The sequence below is a fragment of the Pleurodeles waltl genome, chromosome 2_1 (genome assembly GCF_031143425.1).
Source record: "Pleurodeles waltl isolate 20211129_DDA chromosome 2_1, aPleWal1.hap1.20221129, whole genome shotgun sequence".
In the NCBI taxonomy this organism is placed as follows: Eukaryota; Metazoa; Chordata; class Amphibia; order Caudata; family Salamandridae; genus Pleurodeles; species Pleurodeles waltl.
Window position 1 is genome coordinate 859,132,665 of NC_090438.1, and position 13,463 is coordinate 859,146,127.

Genomic DNA, 13,463 nt, shown 5'->3' on the forward strand with positions numbered 1-13,463 from the left:
AGACGATGTGCCCAGAGAGATTTGCACTTAATACACTCAATAGATCAATGGATAAACATGAAGCAGCGGGGCATAACCTTTCTTTTAGACTTGGATCCTAGTTTTGATGTCACTCATATGATTGTAGTTCTAGAATAGTTATAATTTTCAGGTGTGCTTCTTGTAATCACAATAAAATATGTAAAATGAAGTAAAAACGAATACATAAAGGAGACTTGGGTCAGAGCCTATTAGACACTTCTCCGTTGAAGAGGTACTTTCATGTTGGATCAGTCTACAAAGCAGAATACATGGAGTGAGACAATTGGGCAGTTCCTCTCATCGATCAGCCTTGTTTCAAATGGCATGCATTCTGTGAGTGACAACCACTACTAGGTACATCATTACATACAATATTGTATTATGCAGGGTAATGGCAGCATCTGATATGGCAGTGCTTACAACAGACGGTTCACACCTAAAGTAGGCCAGGCCTATAGGCTTTGCTAATGCTTCTTTTGTCATACGAGAAGATTGGATGGTACATAATGTTATTTTATATGAAACCAGTGTTCTTTCCATCGTCTTATTGTATTATTATTTCATATAACTGCATTGTTCGAGAGAAACCTCTTGCCCTGTTCCTAGTTCCAAAGGTTGAGCTGCTATTTGTCTTTTAAGAAAATAAATCTGAGCCTTTTGGGTGAAACGAGATGTAACAAAATGCATCAGGCTGTAAGTTATGTCAGAAGCCGCTTAAATATCATGAGAGCTTTGTCATTTATCTTTGTCTAACTTCTATGTCTGCAGCTATATTTTATGACCTTAAAGATAAAGGTGGTCATTACAACCCTGGCGGTCGGTGTTAAAGCGGCGGTAAGACTGCCAACAGGCTGGCGGAAAAAAAATGGAATTACGACTGTGGCGGAAACCGCCAACAAGACAGCCACTTTAACAGTCCGACCGCCACGGCGGTACAAACAAACAGCGCAGCGGTCACCGCCAACAGACAGACGGGAGACAATGTACCGCCAACAGTATCACAACCTACCAATCCGCCACCTTTTCCGGGGCGGATTCACACCGAACAAAAACACGGCGAAAAGAGGACTTCGAAGGGAAAACGCTCACCTCTGCACACCCGACGAGGAACCAAGACACCATGGAACCAGAGCTCCACATTTTACCAGCCATTATCTTCTTGCTCCTCTACCAGGATCACGAACGCCGGCAGCGAAGACCACAGTGAGTACTGCACCTATGACACAGGGGAGGGAAAAAACAGTGACACACACAAGCAACACGCAAACCTCACCCACGACAACATACACACTAATACAGCATGATACATTACAGTTACACCCCCTAAACCCCCCGGAAGAATGCAAAGACAAAAGGAAATGAGGTGAACGATTGTAATATATTAAAATTCAGTAGTCACATAATATACATACACTATTTACAAATATATACACCAAGAATATTAGTCCAAGGTATTCCACCCTTAAAGTCCATGGACCACTGGGCCCACACTGCATGGACGAGGCCCACACAAGATACCTGAACATGATGGAGAGAACACTGCAGGGGCATCAGATAGAAATAAAACAGGCACCTCAGGGGGAAGGGAAAGGGTGGGCACCTCAGCCGGTTGAGTGCACGACGCCAAATCCACGAGGGGGCCCCATGCCCACTGTTCAATCCTGGGGAGTGCAAAGCCACAGTCTCACAAGTCTCTACAGTGGGTGGTTTACCCACTGTTCAATCCTGGAGAGTGCAAAGCCACAGTCTCACAAGTCTCTACAGTGCGTGGTGTGCCCACTGTTCAATCCTGGGGAGTGCAAAGCCGCAGTCTCACAAGTCTCTACAGTGGGTGGGTTGCCCACTGCTATATCCTGGGGAGTGCAACGCCACAGTCTCTCAAGTCTCTACAGTGGGTGGGTTGCCACTGTTCAATCCTGGGGATTGCAAAGCCACAGTCTCTCAAGTGGATAACAGTCTGCACTGGTTCTGGAGGGGGCTTGGGGCCCAGAGTGCTTCATCCTGCCAAGGACAGAGGCAGTGGATGTAAATCTCCACTGGTTCTGGAGGGGGCTTTGTGCCCAGAGTGCTTCATCCTGCCAAGGACAGAGGTAGTGGATGTAAATCTCCACTGGTTCTGGAGGGGGCTTGGTGCCCAGAGTGCTTCATCCTGTTCGTGGCAGCCTCAGTAGTGTCAGTGCTTTTGGCGCTCATGGGCCTGCGGTGCTTGTGGCGGCAGTGTCCCTGGCAGCAGTGATTGTGGTGGTGGTGTCCTTGGCAGCACTTCAGCTGCTGGCGGTCCTGTCTTGGGCAGTGGGGCTGCTGGCGGTCGCCTCCTGGGCAGCGGGGCTGCTGCTGGTGGTAATGTCTGGGCCAGCGGGTCTGCTGGTGGTCGCCTTCTGGGCAGCGGGGCTGCTGCTGGCAGTCCTGTCGGGACCAGCGGGGCTGCTGGCGGTCGCCTCCTGGGCAGCGGGGCTGGTGCTGGCAGTCCTGTCTGGCCCACCGGGGCTGCTGGCAGTCGCCTCCTGACCAGCGGGGCTGCTGCTGGCGGTCCTGTCTGGGCCAGCGGGGCTGCTGGCGGTCGTCTCTTGGGCAGCGGGGCTTGTTCTGGCGGTCCTGTCTGGGCCAGCGGGGCTGCTGGCAGTCACCTCCTGGGCAGCGGGGTTGATGCTGGCATTCCTTTCTGGGCCAGCGGGGTTGCTGGCGGTCGCCTCCTGGGCAGCGGGGCTGCTGCTGGCGATCCTGTCTGGGGCAGCGGGGCTGCTAGCGGTCGCCTCCTGGGCAGTGGGCTGATGCTGGCCGTCCTGTCTGGGCCAGCGGGGATGCTGGTGGTCGACTCCTGGGCAGCGGGGCTGATGCTGGCGGTCCTGTCTGGGGCAGCGGGGCTGCTGCTGGCCAGCTCCTGGGAAGAGGGCTGATGGTGGTCTTCTCCGCGTGCTGATCTTCCCAGACTTGCTGGGTTTCTTGTGCCCCTTCCCCACCTTGGAAGGTGTCGCAGCTGACTCCACACTCCCACCTGTACCCCTGGGAGCGGCTTTGGTGGCTGTTCTCTTCCCCCCTCTCCTGCCGGGCACTGGACAACTTTTGATGCTTGACAGGTGGGGGACTGTCCGTGCTGGGGCTCCCTGCCACACTGGCTGCCCTGCTGCCTGGTGCACTCCAGAATCCGGTGACTACTGGCACCACTGGGCCCGACGATGTTGTGGCTGAGGTGCTAGGTTGGGACCTGGAGAGTCGGGCCCTAGGAGACTGACGGGGTGGGGGAGGTGAGGGAAAGAGGTCAAGGGTGGACAGGAAAAGTTTCTTAGGAACACTGGTACGGGTAGCTGGAGAGCGTTTGGGAGTGGAGGAAGAGGTTGTGGTTGTAGGAGGTGTACGTTTGGTGACTTTGGGTGAAGGTGCATGCGCTGGAGGCTATCGTGAGGTGGATGGCTGTTGGGTGGGTATGTGCCTGCGTTTGTGTACCTTGGGAGGTGGCGTCACAGACACACTGGGAGAGGACACAGGATGTGTGAATGGTAGTGTGGGTGGTGACTGCACATGAGCAGGGTGTGGTGGAGGGTGTGCTGGTGATGGAAGTAGTGGCTGTAGATGTAGTGCATGCAGGTGTGAGTGGAGATGAGACTGGGAGGGAGGAGGGAGACGAGGAGGAAGGGGACACAGTGGAGGCAGTGGATGTTGCTATGTCTGCATGTGTGTGATGCTTGCGTGAGTGCCTGTGGGATGTGTGGTGCTTATGTTTGCCTGAGCTTCCCTTGTGTGTCTGGGTGGAGTAAGTTGGAGGGGGGAGGCTAGAGACAGGGACAATGGCTGCCATCAGTGCTGAGGCCAGAGTTTGAAAAGCTCGCTGAAGGGCTGCCTGACCAGAATGAATGCCCTCCAGGAATGCATTGGTTTGTTGCAACTGCCTGTCTACACCCTGGATGGCATTCAAATGGTAGACTGCCCAACAGTGGAGGACCTGAGGCGGTCAATGGCCTCCTCACTGAGGGCAACAGGGGTGACTGGGGCAGGGGCTGAGGTGCCTGGGGCGAAGGAGATGCCCACCCTCCCGGGTGAGCGGCCACGGGGCAAAGGCTATAGGGCTGCTAGGAGGGCGGTGCTGGAGGGGGGGTGGCGGCTGTACCTGTAGATGCGGGGGGCACAGATGGGCCCACCACCACAAGGGAACTCCCATCAGAGGACGAGTCCGTATCACTGGTGTCAGCTCCTGTCCCCACCGTGGAGCTCCCCTCGCCCTCCGTCCCACTGGTGAAATCAGACTCCATAGTGTTGTCCTCCAGGGCCATATGGGATGCATCTCTCTCCTGCTCCGGTGCCACTGCCCCTCCGCCTGATGATGCTAATGCACACATGTACAGGGAGACCACAAAAAGGTGGGGGGGAGACAGAAGAAAGACATGTTGAGTGCCTGCATTACCCCTACTGTTGGCGGACACGACAGACACAGAAGCCCCCTGCACTACGCCGCGCACTTGGGGTCCACTATTCAATCCCTGGGACATGGCCTACAAGGCTATGGCCGATATCTGCACATATGGATGTCACAGGAGCCTGACTAGGTGGTGTTGGCACTGTACCCAGGTGGGGTGGGGTGCCACAGGGTCTGCCTGAAAAAGGGGACTTAACTAGCACACTCGCCCTGGCCTAGTGAAACCCACAGCCCACCTCCCCCACCCAGACACCTCCACTGCGCGCTGAATCAGCAGAATGAGAGTGAACTCTCCCCATTGTTGCTGCTGTGATGCCCTCAAGCTCCCATCCAACTCCGGGTACGCCACCGCCAGGATTCTGAACATCTGGGGGGTCATGGTGCGACGGGCACCCCTCCCACGTTGGGAGGCCATCCCCAGCTGGGCCTCCGCTGTCTTCTTGCTCCAGCGGCAAATGTCCTCCCATCTTTTCCGGCAGTGGGTGCTCTGTCTGCGATAGACCCCCAGGGTCCGGACGTCCTTGGCGATGGCACGCCAAATACCCTTCTTCTGGTGGGCGCTGACCTACATGAATTGTACAGAGGAAAAAGAGAAGTTATTACCAACTGCACCATCAGTCATTGGCCCGCATCCCTATCCTTGCCATGTGCCACATGCACTCACCGTCGTTTCATACACGTTTCATTCTCCCCCCCCATCTTCCATCCACCCCACTCCACACAGGCATTGCCCATACAGCATGCTCACAGTGTACTTACCTGTTTGTCTGGAGGACCGTAGAGTAGTGTGTACTGGGGGAGGACCCCATCCACGAGTTTCTGCAACTCCTCTGTGCACAAGGCAGGGGCCCTTTCCCCAGACGCACGAGCCATTGTCTCTTCCAGACTGAGGTCACAGCAGCACTTGCAGTGTAGGTCCTCTCCTGTCTAAGATCAGGTATTGAGTGATTGAACAGATAGAAAATGGCAGTCAGGTCCGCGGTGGTGCGTACCGTCACCACCGGCGTACATCGTCATTGGCTCCTGGGACCCATAGGGTCCAATGTTAACCAATGCAGAATTGTGCTGCGGTCTTCGACCACCTACCGCGACGGTGCACAACACCAGCGCAGTTACCTCACATCCCATTGTCCCACTTTACAGGTCAGGCAGCCACCATTTCAGGGGCCCACATGGCTTTATTTTTAACTGCTCACACATACCTAGGCCTTGCCTCAACACTCATACAGGCAAAATTCAGGTTATGAATGGTTTTCTGAGTAAGCTGTGTTTACATACCTCTGAGTTGGTTGACTCTGTGCTCGCTGTTGTCCTTCATAGGCTCCGTCCGCTGGGACATGTGAGGAGATGGCGGCATCCTCCGGTGTACAGACCGCTGGTAGACCTGTCGACAATGGAGGAAAGACATGTAATCATCACCTACATGCTTGATCGTGCCAAAATCCTGGAACGGTGTGCCCAGTTGGAGCCAGACCTGATGTTAGCTATCCGCCATCCCTCAGGAATCCCCCTTCAACTGCAGGTGCTGTCAGTACTCCATTTCCTTGCAAGTGGGTCTTTTCAAACTACAGTGGCCATAGCATCAGGGATGTCCCAGCCTATGTTTTCCAACGTGTTGTCCAGAGTGTTGTCTGCCCTGCTGAAACACATGCGGAGCTACATCGTTTTCCCTCAGGTGGAGGATTTGCCTACAGAGAAAGGTGACTTCTATGCCCTGGGACATATCCCCAACATCATAGGTGCCATTGATGGGACACATGTGGCATTAGTCCCCCCCGCAGGAGTGAACAGGTGAACAGAAACCGGAAGAGTTACCATTCGATGAATGTGCAGATGGTGTGTTTGGCAGACCAGTACATCTCCCATGTTAAGGCCAAATTCCCTGGCTCAGTGCATGACGCTTACATCCTGCGGAACAGCAGCATCCCTTATGTGATGGGGCAACTCCAGAGGCACCGTGTGTGGCTATTAGGTGAGCACCTGGAACCAAATCAGTGGGAATAGTTGTCTGGGTCTGGGGATATCCCTACAGGTTAGTGTGTGTCTAACAGTTGTCCCTTGCCATTTGCAGGTGACTCTGGCTACCCCAACCTCTCATGGCTACTGACCCCAGTGAGGAATCCCAGGGCAAGGGCAGAGGAACGCTACAATGAGGCCCCTGGGCGAACTAAGAGGATTATAGAGCGGACCTTCGGCCTCCTGAAGGCCAGGTTCCGGTGCCTCCATATGACAGGTGGTTCCCTATTCTACTCACCAAAGAAGGTGTGCCAGATCACCGTGGCCTGCTGTATGCTTCACAACTTAGCTTTGCGACGACAGGTGCCTTTTCTGCAGGAGGATGGTCCAGATGGAGGTGTTGTGGCAACTGTGGAGCCTGTTGACAGCAAAGACGAGGAAACAGAAGAAGGGGACATCGACAACAGGAACTCTGTGATCCTGCAATACTTCCAGTGAGACACAGGTGAGAAGACAAACCTGCCTACTACATGTACTTTAACACTACTACCTCTCTACTGTCTGTCCTTTTCACCCAGTGTATGGTCACTGAGTTGTCACTTTCCCTTATGATTTCACAGATGTGGGTCCCACTGTGTGACATCTGCTTTGTTTCCTCATGGACTAGAGCTGTGTGACATAGGTATGTTGACATTACAATTGAAAGAGCATTTTGTCACTGTAATTGCTAATACACTATTTCGAAATCAGACTCCAGATTGTTTTGTGCTTTAAGGGTGTTTATTTAAGTGCTCAATTTTGGAGGGGGTTGTAAAATGGTGAGGGGTGATGGTGGAGGAATGTCCATGGCAGAGTCCAGTCTATTAGTCTCACAGGTGCATTGTCCAAAGGGGCATAGGAAGTGGAGCTGGGGCAGTTTGAGGATGGACAGGGTGACAAGGTGGGACAAAAGGATGACATTCAGGGCAGTCTCATTTCTTGGCGGGGGTCTTGGCATCGTTCTCTGTCTTTGTCCTTGATCTAAGGGACAGTTTGCGGGTGGTTCTCCCTCTGCAGCGTGTGGGGTGCTGGTGTGGTGGTCCTGTGGCGGTGCCTCCTGTCCACTAGCGCCGGCGGAGGTGGTGGGCAGTTCATCGTCCAGGCTAGTGTCAGGGGCCCCTTGTTGTGACACAGTGTCCCTCCTGGTGTTGAGGACTTCCTTCAGCACCCCTACGATGGTGCCCAGGGTGGAATTGATGGATCTGAGTTCCTCCCTGAAGCCCAAATACTGTTCCTCCTGCAGCCGCTGGGTCTCCTGAAACTTAGCAAGTACCGTTGCCATCGTCTCCTGGGAATGATGGTACGCTCCCATGATGTTGGAGAGGGCCTCGTGGAGAGTGGGTTCTCTGGGCCTGTCCTCCCCCTGTCGCACAGCAGCCCTCCCAGTTCCCCTGTTTCCCTGGGCCTCTGTCCCCTGAAAGGTGCGCCCACTGCCACTGCCCCCAGGTCCCTGTTGTTGGTTGGGGTGGTGGGTTAGCCTGGGTTGCCTGTAGTGGTGGACACACTGCTGATTGACATGTCAGGGGACAGAGGCATGGGCCCGCTGGGTGGGTGCTGTGCTGGTGTTTCCAGAGGGGGCAAACTCTGTAGTGGCCTGTGCCAGTGTGAGGGGAACCGACTGTCCCGAGGTCCCAGATGGGCCGGGCTGGTCGTCTAGATCCAGTTGGACAGAGCTGGTGTCATCACTGTGGGCCTCTTCTGTTGGTGGTGTGGGCATGTGTGGACCCTCCTGTGTGGTGACGTTGGGTAGGGGTCCTGCAGGGGTGTAAAAGCATTATTATTATTTCATCTGTGTGTACCATGGTGTGCAATGGGTGGGTGCCCGTGTACCCCAGTGCTTGCATTCCTGTGTGGGACCTTGTGTGATGATGGTTTAGGGGGGTGTATGGGTATGTGCAGTGGCCATGCATAGGTGATGGGTGTCCATGCTTTGTTGTTGCATGCAGGGCTTGGTGTTGGGATGTGTGGTTTGTGATATTGGGACATTTGTGAGGAGTAGGAGTGATGGGGGTGAGGGCAAGGGTGGGGGTATGTGATGGCATGCATGTAGGGTGGGGGATATAGTAGTTAAGGTTTGACTTACCAGAGTCCATTCATCCAGCTACTCCTTCGAGGCCCTCAGGATGCAGAATAGCCAAGACTTGCTCCTCCCATGTTGTTAGTTGTGGGAAAGGAGGTGGGGGTCCGCCGCCAGACCACTGAACCGCAAGGTGGTGTCTTGAGACCACAGAACACACCTTCCCCTGTAGGTCGTTCCACCTCTTCCTGATGTCATCCATATTTCTTGGGTGCTGTCCCACTGTGTTGACCCTGTCCACGATTCTTCGCCATAGCTCCATCTTCCTAGGTATGGATGTGTGCTGCATCTGTGATCCGAATAGCTGTAGCTCTACCCAGATGATTTCCTCCACCATGACCCTGAGCTCCTCTCAGAGAACCTGGGGTGTCTTTGCCGTGTCATGGGGTGGTGTGGGTGATGTGTGGGGTGGTGTGTGTTGTGCTATGTGGGGTGATATTTAGTGGTGTGTTGTGTGAGGTGCGTGGATGTTATGTGGGTGATGGTATTGTGTGCCTGTGGATGCTTGGTTGTAGATTGTAGTGTCTCTCTCTGGCCTTCTGTCACAATTGTGGTTGTAGGGGTTTGTGGGTGATGTGGGTGTGTGTTTTACATTGTATTGGGTGTGTGGGAGTGGTGTGTATGTGTATCAGGTGTGTGTATTTGGAATTGTCCAATGTGGTAGTGTTTTGTATATGTGTGTATATTTTGAGCACAGCGTTGTGTAACGCCAATGGAATACCGCGGTTGAAAGACCGCCGTGTGGATTCATGGGTCATGATAGTGTGGGCATATTTCTGTTGGCGTGACGGTAGAGGTTTTGTTTTCGCCAGTTTGTCACTGACCTTTGGTGTGGCGGACTTGTGTGGGTGTCTCAATTTTGGCGGATTCTGAGCTGTGGGTCATAATGACCGTGTCTGAATTCCACTGCCGCGGCAGTGTGTTGGCGGTCTCTGCACTGCGGTCAGCGGCTTTTACCGCCAATGTTGTAATGAGGGCAAAAGTATCATACACTTTTGTTGCTATCGCACAGATTGCTGTTTAGTAGACTGCATGTGCTATGGGTGTCTCTATTGTACGTACATTTTCTGGAAATATGTTCCAAATACATATAGAGTGTTTTTGTAACCTAAGTAGATTGTCAGTTGACATATAGTGCCACATGCTATTCGATTCTATTGAATGTAATGTTATTTAATGTTCACAAATCAAATCACAGATTGCCGTATTATATAAAGTGAGCACTGGAAGAGCTAAGTTAAGACATAGGGCCGAATCACAAACCATTTTTTACTTGAGCTATTAACCCCTCGGGTGCCCTAGACGTAATGGATACGTCCTGGACAGCACAGCTCGTGTGCCCAGGACGTAATGTAATGGTTATGTCCTGGGCAGCAACGCTCGGGTGCCCAGGACGTAACCGTTACGTCCAGGTAGGGGCCCTCGGGGGAAGCACTAGAGCTCCCCCTGAGGGCCTCAAATCCCTCAGGGATGGAAGGCAGATCGGCCTATTTTTATTAGGCCAATCAACCATAGAAACAAGTTAATTTTTTGGTCAGTTTCACGTGAGGGGAGTGACCCCTTATGCATAGGTCGCTTCCCTGGTGGGGCAAATTTTTTGTAGGCCATTTCTGCTCCCCTTGGGGTCACATCGGCCTATTGTAATTAGGCTGATCAAGCCTCTAGGCACCAGTGATCTTTTTTTTCTTTTTTATATGTGGGCAGCGATCCCTTAGGCACTGGTCGCTCTCCTGGGGGCAAAGTTATCTTTAGGCCATTTCTGCCCCCCTTGGGGGCAGATTGGACTATTTTTATTAGGCCAATTTTCTCCTAAGGGGGGCAGAAACCACTAGACACCAGGGATTTTTATTTTTTTGCAGCAATTTCACGCAAGGGTCATTCCCCTGGGGGTCAAATTTATTTTAGGCCATTTCTGCTTCCCTTCGGGGCAGATCGTCCTATTTCTATTAGGCTGATCTGCCCCAAGGGGGGCAGAAACCACTTAGGCACCAGGGATTGGTGTGTGTGTATTTGTGTGTTTTGTTTGGGGGGCAGCCCCTTAGGCAGGGGTCGCTCCCTGTGGGGGCACATTACTGTTGGCCATATCTGCCCCCTTGGGGGCACATCAGCCTATTTTTGGAAGGCCCATCTAACCTCTGGGGGGAGAAAGCCCACCAGAGACCAGGGAAGATTTATTTTTCGAAAAAAAGAGGGTGGGGGTATAGCCACCCCCCCACCCCAAATAAATGGGGCCAAAGTTGTTCTGCCCACCGATGGGCAGATGGGGCAATTACGCCAGATCCACTCCTCATGGGGGGCAGAAAGCCTACTAGATGCCAGGGAATTTAAAGAAAATAAAAGAAATAGTGGGGTGGTGGCTACCAACCAGTATGGGCATGGTTATGCCCCCAACCCAACTGAAGGGAGTAATAGTCTTTCAGCTCTCCCCCACACAATAAAACATCTTATCCCATGGCAAACAAGAGGACGTTTGATTATTTTGGATTTTGGTTTTACATTTGGGCCATGAGAGCTTGTCTAACTCTCAAAATCATCCCACTTGGAATGGTGAGGGCTGCACTTTTTGACTTTGGGACGCTGCCATGTAGAAAAATCTACAAGACCTAGACACATCTGAAAACTAAACATCTGGGTGAGTCCATGGTGGTGTGCTTCACATGCACCTGCACCATTTTCTTACCCACAATGCCCTATAAACCTCCAACTTTGCTGCAAATCACACATTTTCCCCACATTTTTGTGATGGAACCTGCCGGAATCTGCAGGAATCCACAAAGTTCCTACCACCAAGCATATACACATCTATACCGATAAAAATTCTGCCCCACTTGTCAGCCTAAAAATGTTTTTTTTCAAACTGCCCTTTTGGACCCGCTTTGGTTCCCCCTTAATTCCGACATGTTTTTGGCTCTTCCCTGTCACAGGCACTTGGCCCACCTGCACAAGTGAAGTATCATTTTTACCAGGAGACTGAGGGGAACATTGGGTGATAGGAAATTTGTCCTGGTGCAGTGATCCCACACAGAAATGTGGGGAAAAAATGTGATTTTTTTCAGTAAAATTTGAGGTTTGTTGAGGAGTTTGGGTAAGAAAACACTGGGGGACCCAAGTAAGTCGCACCTCCCTCGATTCCCCCGGGTGTCTAGTTTTCAGAAATGTTTGGGTTTGTTAGGTTTCCCTATATGGCTGCTGAGCACAGGACAAAAAACGCAGGTGCCTCCCCGCAAAAACAGACAGTTTTGTATGTGATAATTTTGAAGTGTCCACATAGTGTTTTGGGGCATTTTCTTTTGCGGGAACTAGGCCTACCCACACAATTGAAGTACCGTTTTTATTGGGAGACTTGGGGAAATGCTGGGTGGAAGGAAATTTGTGGCTCCTCTCAGATTCCAGAACTTTCTGCCACCGAAATGTGAGGAAAAAGTGTGTTTTTTTTGGCAAAATGTTGAGGTTTGCAAAGGATCCTGGGTAACAGAACCTGGTGAGAGCCCAACAAGTCACCTCATCCTGAATTCCCCTAGGTGTCCAGATTTAAGAAATGCACAGGTTTGGTGGGTTTCCCTAGGTGCCAGCTGAGCTAGAGGCCAAAATCCACAACTAGACACTTTGCAAAAACAGCTCTGTTTTCTTTGGGAAAATGTGATGTGTCCACGTTCTGTTTTGGGGCATTTCCCTGTCGTGGGCACTAGGTCTACCCACACAAGTGAGGTACCATTTTTATCGGGGGACTTGGAGGAACGCTGTGTGGAAGGAAATTTGTGGCTCCTTTCATATTCCAAAATTTTCTGTGATAACGCAGATATACTAATTAGAAATTATTAATACATGTTTAAGTAGTTTCAGTAATTAATGTCGAAAAATAATGTACACATTTAAAAATGTGCCCTCAGAGAGCGATCACCAAGATATACATATATACTAATAAAATGAATAACCTGAATGAAATATAGAAAAACATATTGAATAATGTAGTGGTATGTCATATTGAGATATATGACGTATGTTTTGCATTATATTGTAGAGCTAACTTAGCCGAAGTTGTGGCCTAGTTTTGCCAGGCCTTGTGCAGAAGCTGAACATTAATGCGCAATGTAGAAAAAGCTAATGTGCTGGACTGACCCTGACCCACTTATTGTTTAATAAAATCTGCTCAACTAAACTCCTATGTGTGAACCACGAACAGGTGATGACGGAAATAACAGTTTGTATCTAAATCAGTGTAAAGCATACTGGATGAACTTTCCCAGGACTTAAACAATGGCGATACTGACTGGAGAAGAAGTTGCAACATTTTCGATACCTGACGAGCCGGACAATGAGGACATCGTACAGTGAACCAGTCTACATCCTGAGAACTGTGCAATATTAGACTACATAGATTTGGAAAATTAAGATAATTGGACAGAGTCATAACTGGTGTTTATTTGACCAATTAGGAATTGAGGGATAGTCTGGGTGACTTTGATATAATGTCATGACAAAGGGAGAAAACTTCAGATGTTCAGATGTCAGAGGTTAGGCGTGGATGTTCGAAGAGATTCAAGATTCTGTCATTAGGCTTATTCTCTTGAGAGCCTGATGTGATGCTGATCGATTGATGAGCTGAAGATGAAGACTGACTTTGTTGCTGATCCATATCGTGGATAGGTAGCTATGACAATGTGACTGAATTACCTTTTGTGCTTTTTCTTTCTAGGTACCAACTGCTCTGTGTAAGAGTTCTTTTAGCTAAATGTTTTTCCAAATTCATGTTCTAAATTGTCTTCACATGAAGTCCCACATGCTGATGCCAATCTGGGTTAGGTGAGGTTTCTACCTTATGACATGGACAAGCACAGAGACAATTGATTGACAAACTGATTTGCTGAATTTCACTATTCATGTTGACTTATTCATTCCTGATTCAACTATTGATGCATGCTACTGCTTTAGAGTGTACTCTGATGCAAGTTTTGATTA